This window comes from Macaca thibetana, chromosome 7, assembly GCF_024542745.1.
Source record: "Macaca thibetana thibetana isolate TM-01 chromosome 7, ASM2454274v1, whole genome shotgun sequence".
NCBI classification, from domain to species: Eukaryota; Metazoa; Chordata; class Mammalia; order Primates; family Cercopithecidae; genus Macaca; species Macaca thibetana.
Genome location: NC_065584.1, coordinates 61531358 through 61557854, shown reverse-complemented (window position 1 = coordinate 61557854; position 26497 = coordinate 61531358).

The window sequence follows — 26497 nt, the reverse complement described above, 5'->3', positions numbered from 1 at the left end:
GAGTTCATAATAAAAAATTGTTTAAAAATTATTGGCAACTTGAGGTAAAATGTTTTTGCTTTAAAGTATTTAATAGGATGACATGGATGGTTATTTTAATGTAAATATCACAGGCTTTTAAATTATTTCAGTATGATAATTATGACAGCAGATATTTAACTGGAAATATTCTTTATGGTGCTTCCTATTATTAGTATTTCCCATTATAATATGGATTAAAATATTAAAATAGTTTAAATTATCTTCAAGAAGATGAGAACAATTCTATAGGATATATTTTTATATGTATGTATGGTGCATGATATAAATGTGTATATATACATTTATATGTATGATTTATATTTATGCTAAATCGTATGTTTTTTCTAGAAATATGTGGTTTCCTATATACTATTTATTTGTTGATTCATTTATGATTCTCAATTATTTATTTTACACCTACTACACTTAATGAAATATAATGGTGATCCGCTAATGCACAAAATAGACTCGATTTATCTCTAGAGAGACAATAAATATTAACCTGACAGTGACATAACTAATATGAGTATTACAACTGTGACATATATTTTGAAGAAGTACAGGATACTAAGTGCTTATATAATTAAATATTTGTACCAATAAAGCTGGGTTTGTGAAATTATACCAGTAAGTTTAAATACAGTTTATGAGTGACTATCAGAAAATAATTGAGGGATCTAATCAACTCATTTAGCAAAATTTTTATTTATGCTGAGAACTAAATAAGATTGCTTATAACCTGTAGCAGCTTATGGTCTGAGGGTGGAGTCAGAAGAGAAAACAAGATACTGGTAGTGCAGCTTGTTAAGTGTTATCGTGAGGAACCAGAGGAGCCCTAGAGGCATAAAAGAGGCGCCCTCATGCACAGTGGGGGGGTTTGGAAAGGTACACTGACTTTGAATCTGAGACCCAAGGAGACTTGGCATTCCCAACTATGTATTTATGTCATTTTAGTGTTGTGAATAGCTTACACATATCATAATTGATACATGTAATTTTAAAACCTCTGTATATTAAAAACAATAATAAACAAAGGCAGGGAGGAACCCTTGAGAAGATATTTGCAACTTGTGGACAGGTTTTTTCAAAAAAGTTATCAGCTATCTAAACAGCTCTTTTTGAAGCAATACAAACTACTCAGTTGAAAAAAAATGAATACAGGACACAAAATGGCATTTCAAATAATAAATACAATGACCAACTAAGAGAGGAACAAATGCCGAGCTTAATAGGAATCAAAGATGTGAGTAAAGCAAGATACTACTTAGGCAGAGATTTTTTTAATATTTGAAATCAATATTGATTAGAGAAAAGAAGCACTTTTTAGTCCTGCTGTTAGGAATGAAAATGAAGTGAAAATTTTGGAGTATTTTGTTAATGTATACTGAAATTTAAAAGCATACCTATTCTTTTGACAGAAATTCTAATGTTAGAAATTTCTCCAGAGGAAAATGATTGGACAATTAGACCAAGATTTAGACTCATAATATTCAAATCAAAAAATAATTAAAACAATGTAAATGTCTTGTTTTATTGGAATGGTAAATAAAATTAGGAATATTTACTGGAATACTCTGGAAGCTATTAAAATTATTATGTACATATATTCAACACATATAAGTGAAACAAATTCCAAAACTAAGAACATGATTTCATTAAAAAAATGACATGTCCATATGCATAAAATATGAAGCATATGCTCCAAAATATACAAGTAGTGTAAAATTACAGGTGATTCTTTTAAACTCCCCTTTAGTTTCTGTTTGTCAACAATGAATATGTATTGCTTATATAGTAAGGAAATAATAAAACAGACCAAAAGACCAATGGAACAGAATAGAGAGAACAGAAATAAGACTGTACACCTATGACCATCTGATCTTTGAAGAAGCCAACAAAAACAAGCAATGGGAAAGGACCCCCTATTTAGTATTATAAATGGTGCTGGGATAACTGTCTAGCCATATGCAGAAGTTTGAAACTGGACCTCTTCCTTACACCATATACAAAAATCGACTCAGGATGGATTAAAGACTTAAACGTAAAATCCAGAACTATAAAAACCCTGAAAGATAACCTAGACAATGTCATTCTGTACATAGGAATGGGCAAGGATTTCATGAAAAAGACACCAGAAGTAATCACAACAAAAGCAAAAATTGACAGGTGAGATCTAATTAAACTTAAGAGCTTCTGCACAGCTTAAGAAACCATCAACAGAGTAAACAGACAACCTACGGAATGGGAGAAAATATTTGCAAACTATGCATTTGACAGCAGTCTAATATCCAGCATCCAAGAGGAGCTTAAACGAATTTACAAGAAAAAAATCCTATTAAATAGTGGACAAAGGACATGAACAGACACTTTTCTAAAGATATACATGCAGTCAACAAGCATGTGAAAAAAAGCTCAACATCACTGATCATTAGAGAAATGCAAATCAAAACCACAATGAGTTACCATCTCACATCATTTAGAATGGCTATTAGTAAAAAGCCAAAAAGTAACACTTCTGGTGAGGTTGTGGGTAAAATGGAACACTTATACACAGTTGGTGGGAGTATAAATTAGTTCACCCATAGTGGAAAGCAGTATGGCAACTCCACAAAGAGCTAAAAACAGAACTACCATTCGACCCAGCAATTCCATTACTGCATATATACCCAAAGGAATATAAATCGTTCTACCATAAGGACACATGCATGTGAATGTTTTTTACAGCACTATCTGCAATCGCAAAGACCTGGAATCAACCTAAATGCTCTTCAAGGACAGATTGAATAAATACATAGTGGTACATGTACGCCGTGGAATACTGTGCAGCCGTAAAAACAGAATGAGATTCCATCTTTTGCAGGAACATGGATGGAGCTTGAGGCCATTATCTTGGCCATACTAGTGCAGGAACAGAAAACCAAATACTGCATGTTTTCCCTTATAAGTGGGGAGCTAAATGATGAGAGCTCATGAACACAAAGAGGGAAACAACAGACACTGGGGCCTACCTGATGGTGGAGGATAGAGGGTGAGTGGAGGGAGAGTAGCAGGAAAGCTACTGGGAATTAGGCTTAGTACTTGGGCGATGAAATAGTCTATACAACAAACCCCCCATAGCATGAGTTTACCTATAGAATAAACCTGCACATGTACTCTTGAACCTAAAATAAAAGTTAACAAAAAGAAACATATCTAAGTGAAAGTTTTAGATAATTCAAAAATTCCTGAACAACTTTTACTCTCTTAATTTTGATCTACATTGTCACTATAAATCCCAATGAGAATTTACTGCTCAAAAATCAGGATAAGCCCAAGAAATAGCATCTTTTTAAAATCTGGAAGCAAAGTATTTTTTTTTTTTTTTTTTTTTTAATTTATTTATTATTATTATACTTTAAGTTGTAGGGTACATGTGCATAACATGCAGGTTTGTTACATATGTATACTTGTGCCATGTTGCTGTGCTGCACCCATCAACTCGTCATTTACATCAGGTATAACTCCCAATGCAATCCCTCCCCCCTCCCCCCTCCCCATGATAGGCCCCGGTGTGTGAAATCCCCTTCCTGAAGCAAAGTATTTTAAGAATAATCAGCCGTCTACCTGAAATATTACTTCATTTACAAAATTCCATTGTAATTTATTTTAAAAAACACTACTGCATAAAACATATTCTATCAGAAAAATGAAGTCATAGAAGATAGTGAAATATAGTCATTAATAAGAGGAACGTGGAAGATGTAGATACATATGTGTATATATATATATGTGTGTGTGTGTATATATATACACATACAAATAGAAACAAAAAGCCCATGCAATCAAAATCAGCAATCATTTTAGATGAATAAATGAATATGGTTTGTACACATAAAATGTGGAAAGACCCTATAGAACGTATTGTAGATAAATTGGTAAAGTAAGATGTTTAATGATGGATCTTACAGATTTTTAAATTAGAAAAATATTTCAGTGAGCACAGGGAAAGGTATTTTAGCAGAAGAGATATTCTGTATTAGGTTTACAATAAAACTAAAACATGAGCTTCCCAATTATGCCATTCATCAGCTGGCTTGGTCAATTTTCTGAGAGTCCTCAGTAGTGTCTAAGCTCTGCTTTGTTAAAGTGTTTCTCACTGTTTTATCCTCTATGTCTGTTCCCCATCACATGATTGAATGTTGACTGTCCTGTGAGACAAACACGGCAGCTATTCTTTTACAAATGTAGAACCTGAAGCTCAGGAATAATACTGGAGACAAGATTGAAAATTAGATATTTTCATTCTAAGCCTATGATTTTTGGTTTTGCTGTGCTGGTGAAATATAACCAGCAAGTAATGAAAAAGATTGAATCCAATACTTTAGATCATTAGCTAGGGAGATAAAGATGATTTAAGATGAAATAATAGTGAAGGATTTTGAAACTCGTATCACAATTTTTAATTTGAATTGAGAGCCCTGCATCCCTCTGGGAAAAGAATCTCTTCCTTGGTCAGCATATTATGAGCTGTTAAATTGTATGTAGATGCAAGTGGAAATTAACAATAAAGAAACATGTTAGTGTGTTGAGATGTAAGGTTCATACTTAGCCTATGGAAGAAAAAGTTTTAACTATTTTGAGAAGATATTTTTATGAGATCCCTGGTAGTTCACTTCATTACCTTAATAATCATATAGTCTAAATTTCTTTATTATTCTCTCATATATAAATCAGCCTATTGATGAAAAAATTATCTACCATTTATTAAATGTTTACTTTGTGCCTAGCACTTGCTTAATGTTTTCCATTAGCTTTTCAAATAATCCTCCCAACAATACTGTGAAGTACGTATATTATTATTCCTCCTTTACAAATGGTGGCATACTTGACATACTTGAGATTAAATAATTTGTCCAAAATTATTTAGCTGATACGTGATACGTGGGGACTTTTTTCTTTTTAAAAATTTTTATTTGAGGTTTGAGGGTACACGTGAAGGTTTGTTACATAGATAAACATGTATCGCAGGGGTTTGTTAGCCACATTATTACATCACCGAGGTAAGAAGCTCAGTACCCTGTAGTTATCTTTTCTGTTCCTCTCCCTTTTCCTACCATCCACCCTCAAGTAGACGGCAGTGTCTGTTGTTTCATTGTTTGTGTTCCTAAGTTCTTATCACATAACTCCCAGTATAAGTGAATACATGCAGTATTTGGTTTTCCGTTCCTGTGTTAGTTTGCTAAGGATGATAGCCTTCAGCTCCATCCATGCTCCTGCAAAAGACATGACTTCCTTTTTTTAATGGCTGCATACTATTCCAGATACATGGGAATTTGAATCCAGCATCATCTGATTACAAAGTCCACTGACATGAAGACACTTTTATACTTACACATATTTTGTGGCATTGCAAAGTAGTTGTAAAACACATTTTTGATAAGCATTTAGTTTTTGAAGCTATTAAACATATTTACTGTCTTTCTTTAAATGGAGCAATCCAGTTCTCTTTAAATTGTATTTATCTGTAAAACAACCAAGTAATTCACCACATTTGCATCCAGATAGTTCCTGGGATTTCTCCTCACCCCCATAACTATATCTTACTGTAAGTCTTGTAATTTGAGTGATATAAACTAGCTAGCAAATATATTTTTAAAATATATAGATCATTTATATACATTTAATGTTGAAAACTCAAAACATCATTTGGCTGCTTTTGCAGAGTAACTAAAAATTTTGTATCAGATCAGGAGCAGTGGCTCATGCCTGTAATCCCAGCACTTTGGGAGGCTGAGGCAGGCAGATCACTTGAGCTCATGAGTTTGATTCCAGCCTGGGCAATGTGGCAAAATCCTGTTTCTACCACAAATACAAAAAATTAGCTGGGCATGGTGGCATGGATCTGTGGTTCCAGCTACTTGGGAGGCTGAGGTAGGAGAATGGCTTGAGCCTGAGAGGCAGAGGTTGCAGTAAGTCAAGATCTGCCACTGCACTCCAGCCTAGGCTACAGAGCCAGACCTGTCTCAAAAAAAAAAAAAAAAAAAAAAAAAAAAAAAAAAGAAGAAGAAGAAGAAGAGGAAGATGAAGAGGAGAAGGAGGAGGAGGAGGAGGAAAAAACAAAAGAAACCAACAACTTTGTGTCAAAGAGGGGGAAGAAGATTAAAAATATAAGTAAAAAGTAATAAAGAGAATAACCTTTTAAAATATATAGTATGTTTGTTTTCTGATTTACTTGAGTTTACATAAATATATGCCTTCATAGCATTACCAAGATGCTACAGGTTCTCAAAGTAGACTTCTGAAAAATCAGAATATGTCAAATGCACACAAACAACAGTACCTATGACTAAATATATGTCTTTAAACTGGGTGAGTGTGACAATTAAGGAAGTTTAATAATAGTCACAGTTGTGTACTATATAAAATGCTTCTCCACAAAAATATTGCAGACATTGTAAAGTATGTATTAATAAGCACATTTATTTTCATTTGTAAGACTAGAATTCTGTCAAAAATAAACATTTTGTTACTTTGATCAGGATGTATTTTATTGTCTGTGTTTGAAGAGAAGGCAATATTAATTTATCACAGTTTAACAAAGGCAGGATTTTTCAAAAGCAAAATTTAAAGTTACATAATAATGTACAGATATTTTGTCAATTCTTTAAAAACCTAGGTTATGACACTTTACACATTCTTTTTTAGAATATGCTTTAATAAAAAAATTATTTTCTTGCAGCAATAATGCTTAACCTGACTATCCTTTTAACAGATTTTTAAGTGTACAATACATTATTGTTGACTATAAGTATAGAATATGCTTTTAAAGCACCATATCTTGGTCTTAAAAGTTATTTCAGAATTTTAAATATATATTGCAGAACTTTTCCTCACATTACCAAATGTTAGCAGGACATAACCTGCACCAAAATCCTTTTATATGCTTATTACATTCTCAAATAGATGGTCAGATATTGACATGTTTCATACATCGCTTCCTTACATAAACATTTTCTTGTCCTGAATATAGTAATTAACGATATGTGTTAACAATGACAGTTATTAAATTCCAAGTTGGATTCAGTCGCTTCAGTAGTTTTTCTTTATACATTTTGTATATTAGATGTTGTAGAATCTTGATATATTCTCAGATATTGGTTGAATTCATAGAATAGATAAGAAATTTTGGTTGAAAATGAGAACATGTTCTTGAGTATATTAATGAATAAGAAGGTTATAAATATGCTATATAGATTGGTACATTAAATTAAGCAAAAATATTTATTCCAAAAGTGAAACATGGTCATATATTGCAAATATAGCATTCTTTGAATGATAGATATATAAACGAGAAATGCAAAGGTAATGTTTACAACCTCTGCTCCCACGTTAGTCTCTAGGAGTGATTTCTTTCCCCTTCTGGTCATGCCTGGCTTAAAGGTAGGTAAACTGTTTTAGTGCATTGGTTTGAATGATGATAGAAAATGTCCTTTATGGAGTAATGATAAGGGCTAACACATTGCATAGCATAAAGAATGTAATAATAAGAGTAAGTGAACAAGTGATGGAAGGGATAATTCACAGTAGGTAATGGCACTGTCTATGGTCATCATTAGAAAGTACTGTCTGATAATATAAAATTTTCCACATTAAACCTAGAAACTTAGGCTAATATAGATTTTAGTAACTGTTCTTTGCCCCTCCATTTCACAGCCAAAGTCTTGTCAAATAAGTCATGTTTCAGTAACCCCAACTGTACTCATAGTAAAGTAGAGACAGTTGACTCTGAGTGTACGGCATGTCTCCAGGATCAAACACTTTTGTAAGATTAAATCACTGTCCTTTCTTTACATCATCCACTCCCCATCTTTTCCTTACTGACAAAGAGTGTAGAGACGACTGGAAGAATTCAAAAATGATGGTGGCAATTTTGGAGTGATAAAAATATTTTGAGAAAAGCCTAAAAATTTTGGCTACATTTAACTTGAATGATAATAACATTAGGAAAATTTATCAATGATAATAGAGAAATTTATCAGCAATTTCAAGTGCATCATGGCAAATATTTGTAATTTATGCTAAATGCTCATTTACATACATATTATAAATGAGGCATTTAATTTTCAATTTAATATTTTATACAATACTCAAACTTCAAAGTGTATCTATATTTTAATGTATTCATTATTTTATTTTATTGTGGTAAGAAGACTTAACATGACATCTAGCCTCTTAAATGTTTAAGTATACAGTACCTTATTGTTGACGGTATGTACAACGTTGTAGAGCAGATCTTTGGAACTATTCATCTTGCTTGACTGAAACGTTAAGACCCTCAATCGATAACTCCTCTTTTGCCCCTAAAAACTGCCCTTCTATTCTTGACTCTATAAATTTAACAATGTTAGATACCTCATATAGGTGGAATTATGCAGTGCATTTTTGTCTACGACTGGCTTATTTCACTTAGCATAAAGTCCTCAAGGTCCATAGATGTTATTGCACATGGCAGGATGTCTTTCTTTTTTAAGCTTGAGTAATCTTTTGTGTATATATACCATTGTATATTCATTCAAGTGTCAATGGACATTTAGATTGTTTTCACATCTTAGGTATTGTTATTGCTGTCATAAACATAGGAATGCTAGAATCATTTTTCAGATCCTGATTTAAAATATTTTTGATAAATACTCAGCAGTGGGATTGCTGGATCATATGACAGTTCTATTTTTAATTTTTTTGTGGAACCTCCATAGTGTTTTCCATAGTGTCTGCACCATTTTGCATTTCCACCAACACCATGCAAAGAGTGACAATTTCTTCACCTTCATACCAACTCATATTGTCATTTTTAATGTGTGTGATAATAGTCATATTGCTGAGTATGATATATTTCATTTTGGTTTTAATTTGCATTTCCCTGGCAAGCGGTAGCATTGAGTACTTTTTCATTTACCTCTTGGCCTACATATGTCTTCTTTGGAAAAAAGTTATTTGAGTCCTTAGCCCACTTTATAATCAGGATTTTTTTTTATTGATTTGTAAGAGTTCCTTATATATTTTAGTGCTTAATCCCTTATCAGATATATGGTTCGAAAATATTTTCTCTCATTCCATAGGCTTCTCTTTATTCTGTGAATTATTTCCTTTGCTGTGCAGAAGCTTTTTAGTTGGATATAGTCCCACTTGTCTATTTTTTATTTTGTTGCTGTGCTTTTAATGTCAAATCCATTAAACAATGTCTGTGACAAATATCATGAAGGTTTCCCTCTATGTTTTCTTCTAGGAATTTTAGTTTCAGGTCTTATATTTAAATCTCTAATACATTTTGAGTTGGTCTTTGTGTATGCTGGTAAGATGGGAGTTCTATTTTATTCTTTTGCGTGTGGATATCCTCAATGGGTATTCTGGGCACCCTTATCAAAGATCAGTTGACACCAGATGTCTGGATTTATTTCTTGGCTCTTTCGTTTTTTTCATTGGTCTACATGTCTGTCTTTATGATTTTGAAATATATTTTGAAGTCGGGAACTGTGATGCCTCCAATTTTGTTTTTTTTTTTTTTTCAAAATTGATTTAGTTATTTTTGGTCTTTTGTGGCTCCATATATTAGAATTGTTTTCTCTATTGGACATAGTGGCTCACACCTATAATTCCAGCTATGTGGAAAGCTGAGGATAGGAAAATTGCTTGAGGCCAGGAGTTTGAGACCAGCCTGGGCAACATAGTGAAACCCTCATCTCTAACACATTTTTAAAAATAAAAGAGTTAGCCGAGTGTGGTGTCATGTACCTGTAATCCAGCTACTCTAAAGACTATTTGGAAGGCTGAGGTGGGAGGATCACTTGACTCCAGGAGTTTGAGGCTGCAGTGAGCTATTCTTGGACAACTGCACTACAGCCTGAATGACAGAAGAGGGCCCTATCTCTAAAAATAAGGTAAATAAAAGGAATGATTTTTTATATTTCTGTAAAAAAAGTCACTGAGATTGTGATAGGGATTGCACTGAATTTCTTCATCAAATCAGGTAGTGTTGACATTTTGATAATATAAAATCTTCTAATGTATGAACACAGGATATTATCCTATTTGTGCTATGTCTAATTGCTTTCATCAATTTTTTTTTAGTTTTTAAGTTTACAAGTCTTTCATCTCCTTAGTTATGTTTATTGAGATATTATTTTTATGCTCACATAAAGGAGATTATCTTTCTAATTACATTTGTAGATTTTTAGTTAGAAACACAACTAATTTTTGTATGTTGTTTTGGTATCTTGCAACTTTACTGAATTTATTAGTTCTAACAGTTTTTTGCTGGAAGCTTTAGGGTTTTCCATATATAAAATTCTGTCATCTGCAAACAAGGGCAATTTTACTTCTTCCATTCTGAATCAGATGCCTTTTATTCCCCTTTTGTTGCCTAATTCCTTTGGCTGGGACATCCAGTGTTTGTTGAATATAAGTGATGAGTGTGGGCATTTTTGCCTTGTTCCTAATTGTATAGAAAACTTTTCAGTTTGCATCATTGAATATGATGTTAGTTGTGGGCTTGTCATACATAGCCTTTGTTATATTGAGGTAATTATTTCTATTCCTACTTTGTTAAGACTTTTTAAAATTGTGAAATGGTATTAAATTTTGTCAAACCTTTTTTTTCTGAAAATATTTGGACAATCATGTGCATTTTGTCTTTTCTCTTTTTATGTGGTCAGTTATTTTTCTGTGTTGAATTATTATTATATCCTAGCAGGAAATCTCACTTGGTCTTGTAGAATCATCTTTCTAATATGCTGTTGCATTTTGTTTGCCAGCATTTAGTTGAGTACTTGGCATATATATTCATCAGAAATATTGGCCGGTAGCTTTTCATTCCCCCTTTGGTGCTTTTGTCTAGTTTTGGTATCAGAATAATGCTGGATGAAATGGATTTGGACATGATTTTGTCTGGAAGAGTGTGGGAAGTATTGGCATTAATTCCTCTATAAATGTTTGGTAGAATTTACCAGTAAAGTCATCAGGTACTAGCATTTTACTTTGTCATGGAGTTTTGGAGTACTGATTCAGTCAAAATACTAGTTATAGGTCTGTTCAGACTTTCTGTGTCTTCATAATTTAGTCTTAGTGGGATGTATATTTTCAGAAATGTATCCATTTCTTGGTTGTCCGGTGTGTTGGTGTATAATTATAATAGTCATTTATTATCCTTTTAATTTTTGTGGCATCAGTTTCTTGTTGACAGTATAGAGTTGGTCTTGTTTTTTTTTTTAATTTACTCAGCCACCATATCTTTTGATTGGTGTGTTTAACTCATTTACATTTAAAGTGATTATTGATAGCAAAGGATTTACTATTGCCATTTACTTAGTTAGTTTTCATTAGTCTTGCAGTTCTTTTATATTTTTTTCCTGCTGTCTTAACTTTGTGTCTTGGTTTGTTTTTATTGGTATGCTTTGATTCCTTTCTCTTTTTCTTTGTGTAAGTTCTATAGGTTCTTTTGTTACCTTGGGGCTTACATAAAATATTTTGTTGTATAACAGTCTATATAAGTCTGTAATAGTATATTTATGCTGATAAAAACCCAAGTTCAGTTGCATATGAAATCTCTGTACTTAAACTTCTTCACTCTCATATATTTTATGTATTGTTGTTACAATTTACTTGTATTCATATTGTAAATCTTTTAACTTTTTTTGGTATAGTTATTTTTAATACTTTTGTCATTTAAATTCTTAACTGGAATTTAAAGTAAGTTACTCACTACCATTACAATAATTCAGTATTCTATATTTGTCTATATATACTTTTATCAATGAGTTTCATAATTTCTTATATTATGATACTGCTGTTTATCTTTTCATTTCAACTTAAAGAAATCTCTTTAACACTTCTTGTTAGGTAGATCTAGTAGTGATGAACTCCCTCAGCATTGTATGTCTGAGACAGTTTTTAATCTATTCTTTTGAGTTATAGTATGGTATTCTTTAATATAATAGTATAAGACTAGTATAGCATAGTATAGTATAATATAGTATAAAGAATACTACAGTAACTATATATAGATACTATATGATTCTATGTCTTTGAGGTAAGGTGCAGTATTCTTGCTTGTCTGATTTTTTCCTTTTAGAACTTTGAATGCATCATTGTACTCCCTTATGGCCTCAAAATACTCTTTTTATCTTTAACTTTTGACAATTTGATTATAATGTATCTCAGTGTGAATTTCCTTGGGTTCGTTTTATTTGGTAGTGTGTGAGTTTTGGGGACCTTGATGTCCATTTTACCCCTAGATTTGGGAAGTGTTCGGCCATCATTTCTTTCATCTTTCTTATCCTTTATCTCTTCTAGGACTACCATAATGTCTGAATTAGTGCATTTAATGCTGTCCCATAATTCTCTAAAACATTCTTCACTTCTTAAAATTTCTTTATTATTATTATTTTTTTGCTTCTCTGGCTAAATTATTTTCAGTGACATATTTTTAAGTTCAGTGACCCTTTCTTCTGCTTAGCCTAGTCTGCTGTTGAACACCTCCATTGAATTTTTCCAGTTCAGTTATTGTGTCCTCCAGCTCCATGATTTCTGTTTGACACATTTTAATGTTTTCTCTTTTTTGAAATTCTCACTTTTCATGCATTGTTCTCTTGATCTTAAGGAGCGTTTTTATGAAAAATATTTTTAATTTTTTCTTAGGTTATTTGTTAACTATGTTTCATTAGGGTTAGTTTCTGGAGATTTATCTTGTTACTTTGTATGAAACATTTTTGCCTAAGTCTTTATTTTCCTTGATTTTGTGTGCATCTTTACATTATCCAAAGCAGACATCTCTCTCAGTCCTCAAATATTGGTCTTGTAGAGGAGAAGACTCCTAACAGTCTGTCTGGCCAGAGATTTTGTGAATCTCTACCAACCCATTTATTCTCCAAGGGAAGCCAGGAGGTGGACTTTTTTATCCCCTTACTCTGTACTAGGCAAGGATGAGGATCAGTAATGTCTACCAGCTCAAGCCATCACTTTCATTCTCCCCTAGGTGGCTGAACCCATCAGAGCTCAGGCCTGGCAAGATAGAAGCCAAACCTCTGGGGAGCCCCTCAGAAAAGCTAAAACCCTGAATGCACTGCCTAATCTTTCTCCTTCCCTGGGTGAATCTGAAAGCTAGAGGGCCTTTCCCTGATCATGTTGTACTGTGCCGGGGTAGGAATGTCTCAAATCTTTCTACTGGCTTTATAAGTTGGGTTTTGCTTCCTCCAAGGAGAACAGAAACAACACACTTTCAATTAATTTCTGATTTCCCAGAAAGAGAATTAGTCCATTAATTGCTGCTGAATCAGTGTATTTCGGGGTGAAGGAGGAGGACCCAAGGCTTCCTCCTCTACTATGTTGCTGACCTCAGTGTATATTAAGCTATTATGTAGTTTCTAAAATATATCCAATCATTGTGTGTTACTAAACCAAATGTCAAGAGATAAGGTAATACAACTTTGTCATGTGACTGGCTTCATTTTCATACCATCATTGTACTGATACTTTGGTATATTCTATATCCCCTATGTTCAACTGTGAAAATATAAGCAAATGCATCAAAAAATAATCATGCCATAAAAAGTCTGGATTTACAAAACAAATCAGGAACTCATTAAATAAAAGTATTTTAATTACATGCACGTGAATACATCTGAATTAAATTTGTGTTTAAAAATGGTACTTTTTAAACACAATGTAGATATTAAACATTGTAGATATTAAAGGAGACCCTAAATTGGAAAGAACAAAAATGAAGAAAAGAAAGATGAGATAAGACCAATGTTTAATGACTACACCCTATGTGACTGGGGCTTAACCACTTTCAACCTGTCTCCTCATTTATAAACAGCGTGTTGGGGCTGGCATGAGGGTTTCTGTGCATTACTTTGAAATTCATATTGACTCCAAAGGATAGAGTACTCAAGATTCTTTAAATCAGCTCTTCCAGATGTGGAACAGAAAGAAAAGAGGAAAATGTAAGACTTAAAGAAGTGTCAAACATCAAATAATGGAGTCATAACCTTTATTACCTCTATTATGAACCAGTATTATTCATAATAGCCAAAAAGTGGTACAACACAAATGTCCACCAATATAAATGACTAAACTAAATATGGTATATCCATAGAATAAAATATTATTTGATAATACAATAGGAATGAAGTACTTAAGCGACATGCTACAACATGGATGTATTCTAAAAATATTATACTAAGAGAAAGAAATCAGTCATGGAAAACCACAAATTGTATGATACCATTTATATAAAATGTGCAGTATAGATGACTCTAAAGAAACAAAAGAAATAGATAAATAATTACTTAGAGATGGGAAGTTGGTGTGGTTTGAATGTGTGTCCCCTCCAAATCTCATGTTGAAATAGGATACCTAATGTTGGAGGTAGGCTCTAATGAGAGGTATTGGATTATCATGAATGGCTTAATGTCATTCCCTTGGTGATGAAAGAGTTCTTATTCTAGTAGTTCATGGGAAATCTGTTTGTCTAAAAGAGTTTCCCATCAATGGTAGACTGGATAAAGAAAATGTAGTACATATACACTATGGAATAATACACAGCCTTAATAAAGAATGAAATCATGTCCTTTGCAGCAACATAGATGGAACTGGAGACCATTATCCTAAGCAAACTAACACAGGAACAGAAAACCAAGCATCACATGTTCTCACTTTTAAGTCAGAGCTAAACATTGAGTACATATGGACACAAATAAGGGAACAGGAGAAAACAGACACTGGGGCCTACTTGAGGGTGGAGGGTGGGGGGAGGATGAGGATCAAAAAACTACTTGTCAGGTACTATGCTTATTACCTGGATGATGAAACAATCTGTACACCAACCCCACCTCCCGTGACACACGATTTACCTATGTAACAAATCTGCACATGTACTCCTGAACCTAAAAGAACATTAAAAAATAAATTAATTAAATTAAATCAGTAAAGTGTGACACCTTCCTACCCCTCTCTTGCTCCTGCTCTCACCATGTAACATGCTTGCTCCCCTTCACCTTCTGCCATGATTGTACAGACTGCAGAACCATGAGCCAGTTAAACCTCTTTATAACCAGTCAGCCTCAAGTATTTCTTTATAGCAATTCAAGAACAGACTAGTACGGGGTGGACTGGTAAGTGACTGCTAATGGTACAGTATTTCTTTTTGAAGTGTTCTACAAAAGACTAAATATTAATTCTATGATGTTATTATCATGTTGCTGTGAGCTCAGGTAAACTTTCTGTTTCTTATTATTCTTTGTGAAATATAAAATTGTGCTTTTTTCTCAGGCTGTTGTGAAGATAATGTATATAAAATACATGCAATCTTAATTAAAAATATACAGGGTTTGCTATATACTTTACTTGTGTTATCTTATTTAGTCCTCACAACAACCTTGCGAAGCAAAATATTATGTTTTTACAGCTAAGGAGACTGGCACTTGAAGAGAATAGGTACTTTCCATTTACAGTCTATATATTTTTTCCATATGTTACACTGCTTCTTACACAAAGGTTAATTGAATATTATTTAGAATTTCCATCATCCACAAACAAGCAAATTTCAAAATGTGGCATATGATTGCTTTAAGTAAAATGTGAAGTTATAAATAGTTTCATTAAATAGCATGTCAACAAGATATTTACCGTTTTATCCTGCCAAATTCCAGATTTTATCTGTTTTTAATTCACACCAAATGAAAATATGACTTTGATGGCCTCTGTAAAACATGTCATGTGCAAAAATAAAATGGGAGAGCAACCTGAAATGAATTCACTTCAGGGGATTTTATGAACCATCAACTCAGCTTTCAGTTTGCTCATGATGAAAGATGGATATAATAGGTGAAAAAGCAAGAACTTAGAGCAGTTCTCTTTGACATATAATGTGTAAACAAATATATGACTAACAGTATATAAAATTGCATAGAAAAATAGTATAGAAATCAATTTTGGTAACTAGAGCATGAATTTCATAGGTGTTTAGAAAATATTGAATTATAAAATATTAGTTACAAAACCTTTATAATTGTTTATTAAAGAAGAATTAAGACTACCTGAAAAATATTACCCTAACTTAAGTTACAATATCTGTCAATTTCACTTTTAGAAAGTAGATCAGGAATAAATATAAATGTTCTAATAATGGTATTAACAATTTCTGGGAAAACAAATGCTTTTTGCTTTCTTTATGAATTAACCATTGAACAAGTGAGTTGGGAGCAATAATAAATAAGGTAAATTCAAGGCATTTGAAAATTTTCCGAAATTGTAGATGGCAGTGTGATATAATGGTTAAATGTGATATAATGGTTAAGTCAAAAGACCTGAACTCGAATTCCATGTCTTTCACTTTCTTATGGTGCAAATTTGGGCAAGTTGCTTAATATCCCTGAGCCTCAGTCTAAGGGTTAAATGGTAAAAGTAATACTCATCTTGAATGGATTTAATACAGAGGAAATCAGCATTATATGTAAAGCCTGTAGAGTGGTTTCTGATATAAGATAAACACTCAAGATTTAGCTATATATATTGAATACTCAAATCCTTACATTGAAAAATGAAGTTGAAATATTGACAAGTTGGTAAACTGAGTCTCTCTAGGTAACCAAATTAGATCATTCAGAATGGAAATTTTTTTTTGATTATTCAAAAATGTATTCCTCATGTGCTTTCACATTTCCTCATGTGAAATACATGTACTCTGTGTTTCAGATATATAAAGAAAATTAAATTATGTGAGTAAATATCCCAACTGGAAACTCTGGAAAGATAGTCTAGTAAAGTGAAAGGAAAATTTGGGTTGATATAAAAAAACTAATGCAGAAAAGCAATTTAAAAAATAATAAAAATATCTTTTAACAGTTTGGGCTAAAACTGTCTTATGTTAACTCATTACCTTCAAATTCTTAAAAGAAAAATATTTAACACAAAATTGGACTCATTTGATTTGTATTGCCACATTACACAGTTTGAGTGAAAAAAATATTTTAAGCATTTTTTTTTTTTTTTTCCTTTTCAAGACAAGGTTTTGCTCTATTGCCTAGGTTGGAGTGCAGTGGCATGATCACAGCTCACTGCAACCTCCGCCTCCTGGGCTCAGGTGATTCACCCACCTCAACCTCCAGAGTTGCTGGCACTACAGGCACATTCCACCATGACCAGCTAATTTTTGTGTGTATCTGTAGAACAGAGATGGGGTCTCACTACATTGCCCAGGCTGGTTTCGAACTCCTGGACTCAAGGGATCTGCCTACCTTTGCCTCCCTATTTTAAGTATTAAAATATTATTCTACTGGGATAGGAATTAAGCTTTGGGTTAATGTGGTTATATCCACTTAGAAATTTATTTAAAGGTTTATACCTAGGAATGGCTGATTGAAACTACCAGTAATATCCTGACCCAGACAACCTCAGTGAGAACAGTTAGTTACTTTGAATTTCAATGATTACAACGGAAAGAAAAAAGAGCAATAGGCTTAATAGAAGACATCTTTATAGTATAAGATATAAAACTTTGACCTTGATTGTATAATTCTTCTGAAAGCTAAAAATAGAGCAAATTTCTGCTTTTACAAATTTTAGTACTTTTTTCTAGTTTAAGCGGAAGGTTGAAACAAGTTTGAAGTCTAAATTCTTTTTTCTAAATTTGAGTGTTTTTCTTTAGCTTAGCAAAAGTTTTTGACTAGTAACTTTAAAACAAAACCAATTTTAATTTGTTAATTCCACTTCATTTATTAAATTATTGCAATTTACAAATTTACTTTTCATCTAAAAAATTAGGCACATTTTTCACTAAGAGACTCCAAGACAGAGAAAGTGAAAACACTGCAGACTGTTTTGGTAGTGGTCCCTTCAACAATTACTAAAACAATTCGCAAAATGTGCCGCTATGTTCCAGTGAATTTATCCTTCTCCACTTTTATTGAGGTTATGTTTATATACAATAATATGTTCAGATTTTAAGGGTTGAATCAGTTTTAACAAATGCCAACATGTATGTGGAAGACCAGCTTAAATTCTTTACCCATTTTTTTCATTGGGTTGCCATTTATTCTGCATCCAAGTCTTTTGTCAAATTATCTGTTGTTTCTATTTCTTCCCACTCTGTGGCTTGCCAGATTGTTTTTTAATTGTTATTTTGATAAGTGTAAGTTTTTTTTAATGAGATTTAATTTATCTATTATTTTTTCTTTATGGTTTTTTTCTTTTTGTGACTTTTCTGAAAAATTTTTGCCTAACCCAAGTTAGCAGAAATTCCCCTACATTTTCTTCCAGGAACCATCATGCTCCTTTTTCTTTTTTTACTCTTGACTTTTATTTTAGGTTCAGTGGGTAAATGTGAAGGTTTGTGACGTGAGTGAATTGTGTGTTGCTGAGGTTTGGTGTACAAATGATACCATCACCCAGGTAGCGAGCACAGTGCCCTACATGTAATTTTTCAACCCATGCTCCCCTCCCACTCTTCCCTCACAAGTAGTTTCCAGAGTCTATTGTTCCCATCTTCGTGTGCATGTGTTTTCAATGTTTGGCTCCCGTTTATAAATGAGAATATGTGGTATCTGGTTTTCTCTTCTTATGTTCGTTTGCTTAGGATAACGGACTTTAGTTGCATCTATGTTACTTCAAAGGACATGATTTCATTTCTTTTTATGGCTGCGTAGTGTTCCACGGTATATGTGTACCACATTTTCTTGATCCAGTCCACCATTGATTAGTAGCTAGGTTGATTCCATGTCTTTGCTATTGTGAATAATTCTGCATTGAACATACACATGCAAATGTCTTTATAGTAGAATAATTTATATTCCTTTGGACATACACCCAGTAATGAGATTCCTGGGACAAATGGTAATTCTGTTTTAGGTTCTCTGAGAAGCCTCCAAACTGCTTTCCACAATGACAGAACTAATTTGCATTCCCACCAGCAATGTATAAGTATTTCCTTTTCTACACAACCTTTCCAACATCTGTTGTTTTTGGCTTTTTAATAATAGCCAGTCTGATTTGTGTGAGATGATGATATCTCGTAGTAATTTTGATTTGCATTTCTCTAATGATTAGTGATGTTGAGTATGTTTTAATATACTTTGTTGCTATATGTCTTCTTTTGAGAAGTGTCAATTCCTGTCTTTTGCCCACTTTTTAATAGGGTTTTTTTTCTGCATGTTGATTTAAGTTCCTTATAGATGCTGGATATTAGACCTTTGTTGATGCATAGTTTATAAATGTTTTAACTCGCTTCAAAGTATTTCTTGATTTCTGCCTTAGTTTCATTGTTCACTCAATCATTCAGGAGCAAGTTGTTTAACTTCCATGTGTATGGTTTTGACAGATATTTTTGATATTGCTTTCTGTTTTTTTTTTTTTTTTTTTTTTGCACTGTTGCTTGAGGGTATGGTTGGTATGATTTCAATTGTTTTGAATTTGTTGAGACTTTCTTTATGACTAAACATATAGTCAATTAAAGAGCATGTGCTGTGTGTAGATAACAAGAATGTGTATTCTGTTATTGTTGAGTGGAGTGTTCTGTAGATGTCTAGTAGTGTTGATGGGTCAAGTGTCGAATTTAAGTCTAGAATGTCATTGTTAGATTTTTGCCTCAATATTCCATCTAATGGTGTCAGTGAGTGTTGAAGTCTTCCACTATTATTGTGTGGTTATCTGAATCTCTTCATAGATATGTATTTTGAGTCTAAATGCTCCAATGCTGGGTGTGTATATGTTTAGGACAGTTAATTCTTCTTGTTGCATTGAACCCTTTATCATTATGTAATGACCTTGTCTTCCTGTTTCATTGTTGTTGGTTTAAAGTCTTTTTTATCTCATGTAAGAATAGCAACCATTGTTATTTTGTTTTCCATTTGCTTGGTAGATCTTTCTCTGTCCCTTTACTTTGAGCCTATGGGTGTCATTACTTATTACATATGTAAGGTACTAAAGCAAGACAGTTGGGTCTTGCTTCTTTATCCAACTTGCCACACTGACTTTTAAGTGGAGCATTTAGCCCATTATATTCAGGGTCAGTATTGATATGTAAGGATTTGATCCTGTCTTTGTGTTATTAGCTTTGCACTGTCAATGAGCTATGTACTTAAGTGTGTTTTTGTGGTGACAAGTATTGTTCTTTCATTTCCATGTTTAGCACTACCTTAAGTAACAGGTATTCTCTGAATTTTTTGAATTTGCATGTTAACTTCTCTAGTGAGATCAGAAATATTTTTGTGGACTCTATCCTCAACTATGTTTTTCAAGTTGCTCACTCTCCCTGTCTTTCAGGAATGCCAATGAGTTGCAGGTTCAGCCTCTTTACATATCTCATATTTTTTAGATGTTTTACTCATTTTTAAAAAGTCTTTTTCTTTACTTGTGTTTGCCGATGTTGCTTCAAAGAAGTGGTCTTCAATTTCTGAGATTCTTTCCTAAGCTTATTCTATTCTGTTGTTAATCCTTCCAATTGTATGATGAAATTCCTGTAGTACATTTTTTTATTTGCAGAACTTCAGTTTGATTCTCTTTTAATAGGGCTATGTTATCTTTCAACTCTTGAATCATTTTACTGTTTTCCTTGAGTTGGGTTTCATCTTTCTCATCTATCTTATTGAGCTTCCTTGCCATCCAGATTCCGAATTTTATTTCTGACATTTCAGCCCTTTCAATGTTATTATAAACTATTGCTAGATAGCTGGTATGATCATTTAGAGATAAGGCAATACTCCAGCTTTTAAAGGTACTAGAGTTCTTGCACTGGTTCTTTCTCATCTGTGAGGGCTAATGTTCCTTTATCCTATGAAGTTCCTGTCCTTTGGACAGTGCTTTTTGTTTTTATGTTCTTTACTGCCCTTGAGGGTTTGACTGTGATTCATGTTGAGTGTAGTCAAATGGCTTCATTTCTAGATGCATTGAGAGTACCAAGGCTTGGCTTGGCACTCCTGGGCTTCATGCTTTAGCTCTGGGAGGCTGGGATTAGGCCTGTGGCTTTATCCTCTAGCCACTTGAGGGCAAGCACTGGATATGCTATGGGGAGGTTTAGGTGATCCCAGATCATGGGCAACAGTGCTCCTTTGGTGGCTGTGGGTGGAAGTGTACAGTGTCATGGCTAGGAAGACCCCAGTTGGAAGTACTCTGGCAGGGTAGTGTGGGTGTACCACTGTCAAACATGCTCTGTTGGGGGGACACCAGCAAAAGTGCTCTGGTGGGGTGGCAGGGCCTGCCTACAAAAGTGCTATGGTGGTGTCCACTAGCAAAAGTACTCCAGTGAGGCAGCTAAGGCTGTGTTATGAGCTGATGTAGCTAAGCAGAGACTCTCGGTGGGCCCCTGGATAGAGGGGCACGCAGATCAGAGTTGCCTCCATGCATGGGCAAGACAGACCTGCTCTCTCCAGGTGTAGCAGATAACAAAGCAAAAGCCATCTAGAGAAATATTGAGAACGTTGTGGGATTGGCACCTAAGGCCATGTTCCCTTGCAGCTGTCCCCTCTGCTAAAGCACTTGGGCTCCATGTCAATTCAGTTTCTATCTTGGCCTCCTATCTGGGTAGTTCCCCCTGCCAACTGAAGTATCCATGAAAGTCATGGGGCTGCCTGCAGTTGGGATCTCAGAGGTATACGGTGAGAGTGAGCTACTCCCCATATATTTTACTCACCCCTTCTTTAGGAGACATTGAGGGCTAGGAATGAGTCCTGGCACTCAGCAACCCCATTTGGGGTTCCCAGCTTCTTTCCTCTTCAGCCCCAGTGTCTACATCATTTCTGTATCTACTCTCAGTACACTCTGCCTGAATATCTGTTTGGAGCATGCCAGCCTAGTCGATATCCTGGTCCCTCTCAGTGGGAAAAATTCTTACTGGTAGCATTCAGATGGCTATCTTGTTCTAAGCTCCTGCTCCTTTTTCATGCAGTTTCTGGAAAGGAGGATGAATTGTCTTCTAGTACCGTAAAATTTCTTTTGGTCATTTGTAAACGGTCATCATAATGAAAACTTGTGCAAATTTCTAAGCTGATTTAGTTTTGCCTGTTTTAAACTTCAGAGAAATTAAATCATATTGTATTTAGTCTTTTCTGTCTTGCATCTTTATCACATCATTATTCTGTGAGAAACATCCATGTATTTACTTGTAGCTGTACTGTTGTTGCTGTTTCACTCTTCTGTTCTGTATACCACAATGTATTTTTCTTTCTATGTAGATCAATATAGAGATCATTGTTATTTCTTTCACAAATCAGTGCTGAATAATATTCAATATTTTTCTACATCTATTTACCATGATTTTTCTTCGCCTTGGTAATGTGAATCACACTTTAAAATTAAATATATTGTGGCATATTTTACCTAAATTAAAGTGAACACAACCGAAATATATGGTTTGATGAGTTTAGAGAAATAAACACACCCATGTAAACACAACAATAAAGATATACATATTTCCATTTCCCCCAAAGGATTCCTTTTTACCCTTTTCAGTGAGTAGACTTGTAGACTCATATAATCACTGATCTGCTTTCCAACACCACATTTCAGATTTTCTTTTCTAGAGTATCATAGAAATCAAATGATATAGTATGAGCTCTTTATATGTCTGGATTATTTTGCTCAGCATAGTCATTTAAAAAAATTTATATGATACCATGTATATCAGTGTGGTAGACAGAATGCCCCTCTTTCATAAAAAAAGAAAAATCTTTCACACCATAACAGAAGCTGTGAATATATTCTATGGCAAAAGGAAATTTCCAGGTGTTATTAAGGTTACAGACTTTAAAATAAGGAGATTATCCTGGGTTATCGGGGTTATCTAGATGTGCCCAATCTAATCACATAAACCTTTAAAAACAAATAACTTTCTCTAATCAGAAGTAGAAGAGAGATGTGACAGAAGGGGAAGTCAGAGATATTTAAAGCATGCAGAGAACTCATTGTGGCTTTGCTGGCTTTGAAGATGGAGTCTATTAATTAGAGTTGAGAAAGGTCTTTAGGAACTAATGATGACCTATAGTTGATAGCTAGTATACCAAAAACTGTGCCATTTAAAAAAATAGTAATTTATTGTCTCACAGTTCTTGAGGCTGAAAGTCCGAAATTAAGGTGTTGGCAAGGCCATGCTGTCTCTGATGAATGAAGAGTAGAATCCTTCTTTGCTGCTTCTAGTTTCTGATGTTTGCTAGCCATCCTTGGTGGGCTCTCTGGCTTGTGAATACATCATGCCAATCACATGCCATCTTTTTCCTGTACGTATTCACATTGTCTGTACATGTCTGCCTCTGGGTTCACATTTCCCCTTTGATAAAACCAGAGTCCACTCAAATATCCTAATTTTAATTTGGTTTTGTTTATTATTTTTGTATGTTAATTTTTTATGCTTACTAAATTCATTTTTTTAATTCTAACAATTTTGGTGTAATTTGGGGATTTTCTATATATATAATAATGTCATTTGCAAATAGGGACAATTTGACTTCTTCCTTTCCAATTTGGATGCTCTTTATTTCTTTCTCTTGCCTAGCTTATTTGGATAGAACTTCTAGTACTATGTTAACAAAAAAAACGTAATACAAGTGGACATCCTGATGTTGTACCAGATCTTAAAAAATATTGTTCAACTTTTCCCTGTTCAGTATCACGTTAGCAGCAGGTTTGTCATGTATGGCCTTTATTGTGTTGACATGTTCTTTCTATACCCAATTTATTGAGTCTTTTTATTATAAAGGTATATTGAATCTTATTATTTTTAGGCATCTGTTGAAATAGTCATACAGTTTTTGTCATTGATTCTACTAATGTAATATATTACATTTATCAATTTACATATATTGACCATCCTTGTTTCCCTGAGATAAATTCCACTTGGTCATGATAAATGATGTATTTAATGTGTTGTTGAATTAAGTGTGATAAGATTTTGTTTGGGATTTTTGCATTGAAATTCATTAGGGATATTGGCTTATAGTTGTGTGTGTGTTTTTTCTTTTTCTTTAATGGGTCCTTGTCAGATTTTGGTATTAGGATAATTCTTGCTTTATAGAATGAGTTTGGAAGTATTCCCTCCTCTTCAATTTTGTAATAAACTTTGAGTAGTATTGGTATTAATTCTTCAAATGTTTGACAGAATTCAGCAGTGAAGTCATCAGGTCCTGAGTTTTGATGGGAGACTTTTTATTACAGCTCTGGTCTTGTTACTCGTTATTGGTCTGCTCAGGTTTTCCATGGCCTTAATATTCAATCTTAGCAAGCTGTATGTGTCCAGGACTTTATTTCCTCTAGGTTTTCCAGTTTGTTAGAGTATAATTGTTTATAGTAGTATCAATTTTTTTCTGCATTTTTGTGGTATCATTTGTAATGTCTCCTTTTACATTTTTTAAATTGAGGTTCCTTTTTTTTTTTAACTTAGTCTAGCTAAATGTTTGCCAATTTTGTTTATCATTTCAAAATACCCACTCTTGGTTTTGTTGATCTTTTGTATTATCTTTAATTTCTGTTTTGTTTATTTCTGCTCTGGTCTTTATTTCTTTTCTTCTTATTATTTTTGGTTTAGATTGTTTTTTCTAGTTTCTTGAGTTGCAACGTTAGGTCATCTATTTGAGATCTACTAGTTTTTTGATGCAGGCATTTATTGTGATAAGTTTCTATCTTGGAGCTGCTTTTGCTATATTCCATCAGTTTTGGTATGTTGTGTTTCAATTTTCATTTGGCTCAATAATTATTAAATTTTCTTTTTAACCTGTTAATTGACCAACTGGCTCTTCTTAAGCATGTTGTTTAATTTCTATGTATTTGTACGTTTTCCAAAGTTTCTCCTGTTATTGGTTTCTAGTTTTATTCTATTGTTGTCAGAAAAGAGACTTGATATGTTTTCAGTTTCAGTTTCTAAAAATGTATTAAGAATTGTTTTCTGGACTAACATGTAGTCTATTCTGAAGAATGTTCCACATACAGTTGAGAAGAATGTGTATCCTGAAGTTGTTTGTCAGAAAGTTCTGTAAATGTCCATTAGGTCCATTTGGTCTAGAGGAGAGTTCAACTCTGATGTTTCTATGTTAATTTTACATCTGAATAATATGTCCGTTGCTGAGAATGAGGTATTGAAGTCCTCTGCTATTATTGGATTGCAGCTGATCTCTCCTTTTATGTCTGTTACTGTTTTCTTTATATATTTAGGTGCCACATTGTTGGGTGCATTCATATTTACAATTGTTATATTCTCTTGCTGTACTGACACCTACATTATTATATAATGGCCTTTTTGTGGTTTTTATTGTTTTTGACTAAAGGTCTATTTTATCTAAGTATAGCTATTCCTGTTTCCTTTTGATTTCCACTTGCATAGAATATCTTTTTTCATCCCTTCACTTTCAGTGTATGCATGTCTTCATAGGTGAAGTGAGTTGCTTAGAGGCAGCATATAGTTTGGTCTTTTTCTCTTGTTTATCCATTAAGCCACTCTATGTCTTTCAATTGGATAATTGAATCCATTTACATTCATTGTTACTATTAATATATAAGGACTTACTATGCCATTTTATTGCTTGTTTTCTGGTTGTTTTATAACTCCTCTCTTCCTTTCTTCCTTCATGTTAAGTGATTTTCTTTTGTAGTATGTTTTAATTCTTTATCTTATTTTTAGTGTATCCGTTATAGGTTTTTGGTTTGTGGTTATAATGAGGCTTACAAAGAATATCTTATAGTTATAACAGTTTATTTTAAACTGATGACACTTTAAATTTGGTTGCAAAAAGAAAAAATAGAGAAACATTCAAACTAAAAACCTTTATACTTTAATAATTCTCCTCTAGTTTTGACTTTTTGATATCTTAATTTACATCTTTTTATATGGGTGATCTCTTAGGAAACTGTAGTAGCTATTATTATTTTTAAATTTTAATAATTTAATAATTATTAAATTATTAACTTTTTAATAATTATAATAATCAATAATTAAGCTATTTATTTAATAGTATTTAACTATTTATTTAATAGTTTTGCATTTTAGTTTTCATACTAAGATATAAGTGGTTTACATACCACAATTTAGAGTATTCTGAATTTGTGTGTATACTCACTTTTACCAGCGAGTTTCATACCTTCAGATGTTTTCTTAATGCACATTGGAATTCTTTTATTTTATATTGAAAAATCCATCTGAGCATTTCTTGTAAGATTGTGTCCGGAATTCGTGGGTTCTTGGTCTTGCTGACTTTAAGACTGAAGCCACGGACCTTCGCGGTGAGTGTTACAGCTGTTAAAGGTGGCGCATCTGGAGTTGTTCATTCCTTCCGGTGGGTTCGTGGTCTCGCTGGTTCGCTTCAGGAGTGAAGCTGCAGACCTTCATGGTGAGTGTTACAGCTCATAAAGGCAGCGTGGACCCAACGAGTGAGCCCTAGAGGGTGGACTAAGCCCATCTTTGCTGTGAACCTCTGGCCAACTCCAATGTCCCCAGCCCTGCTACACTTGAGGAACACCAGGT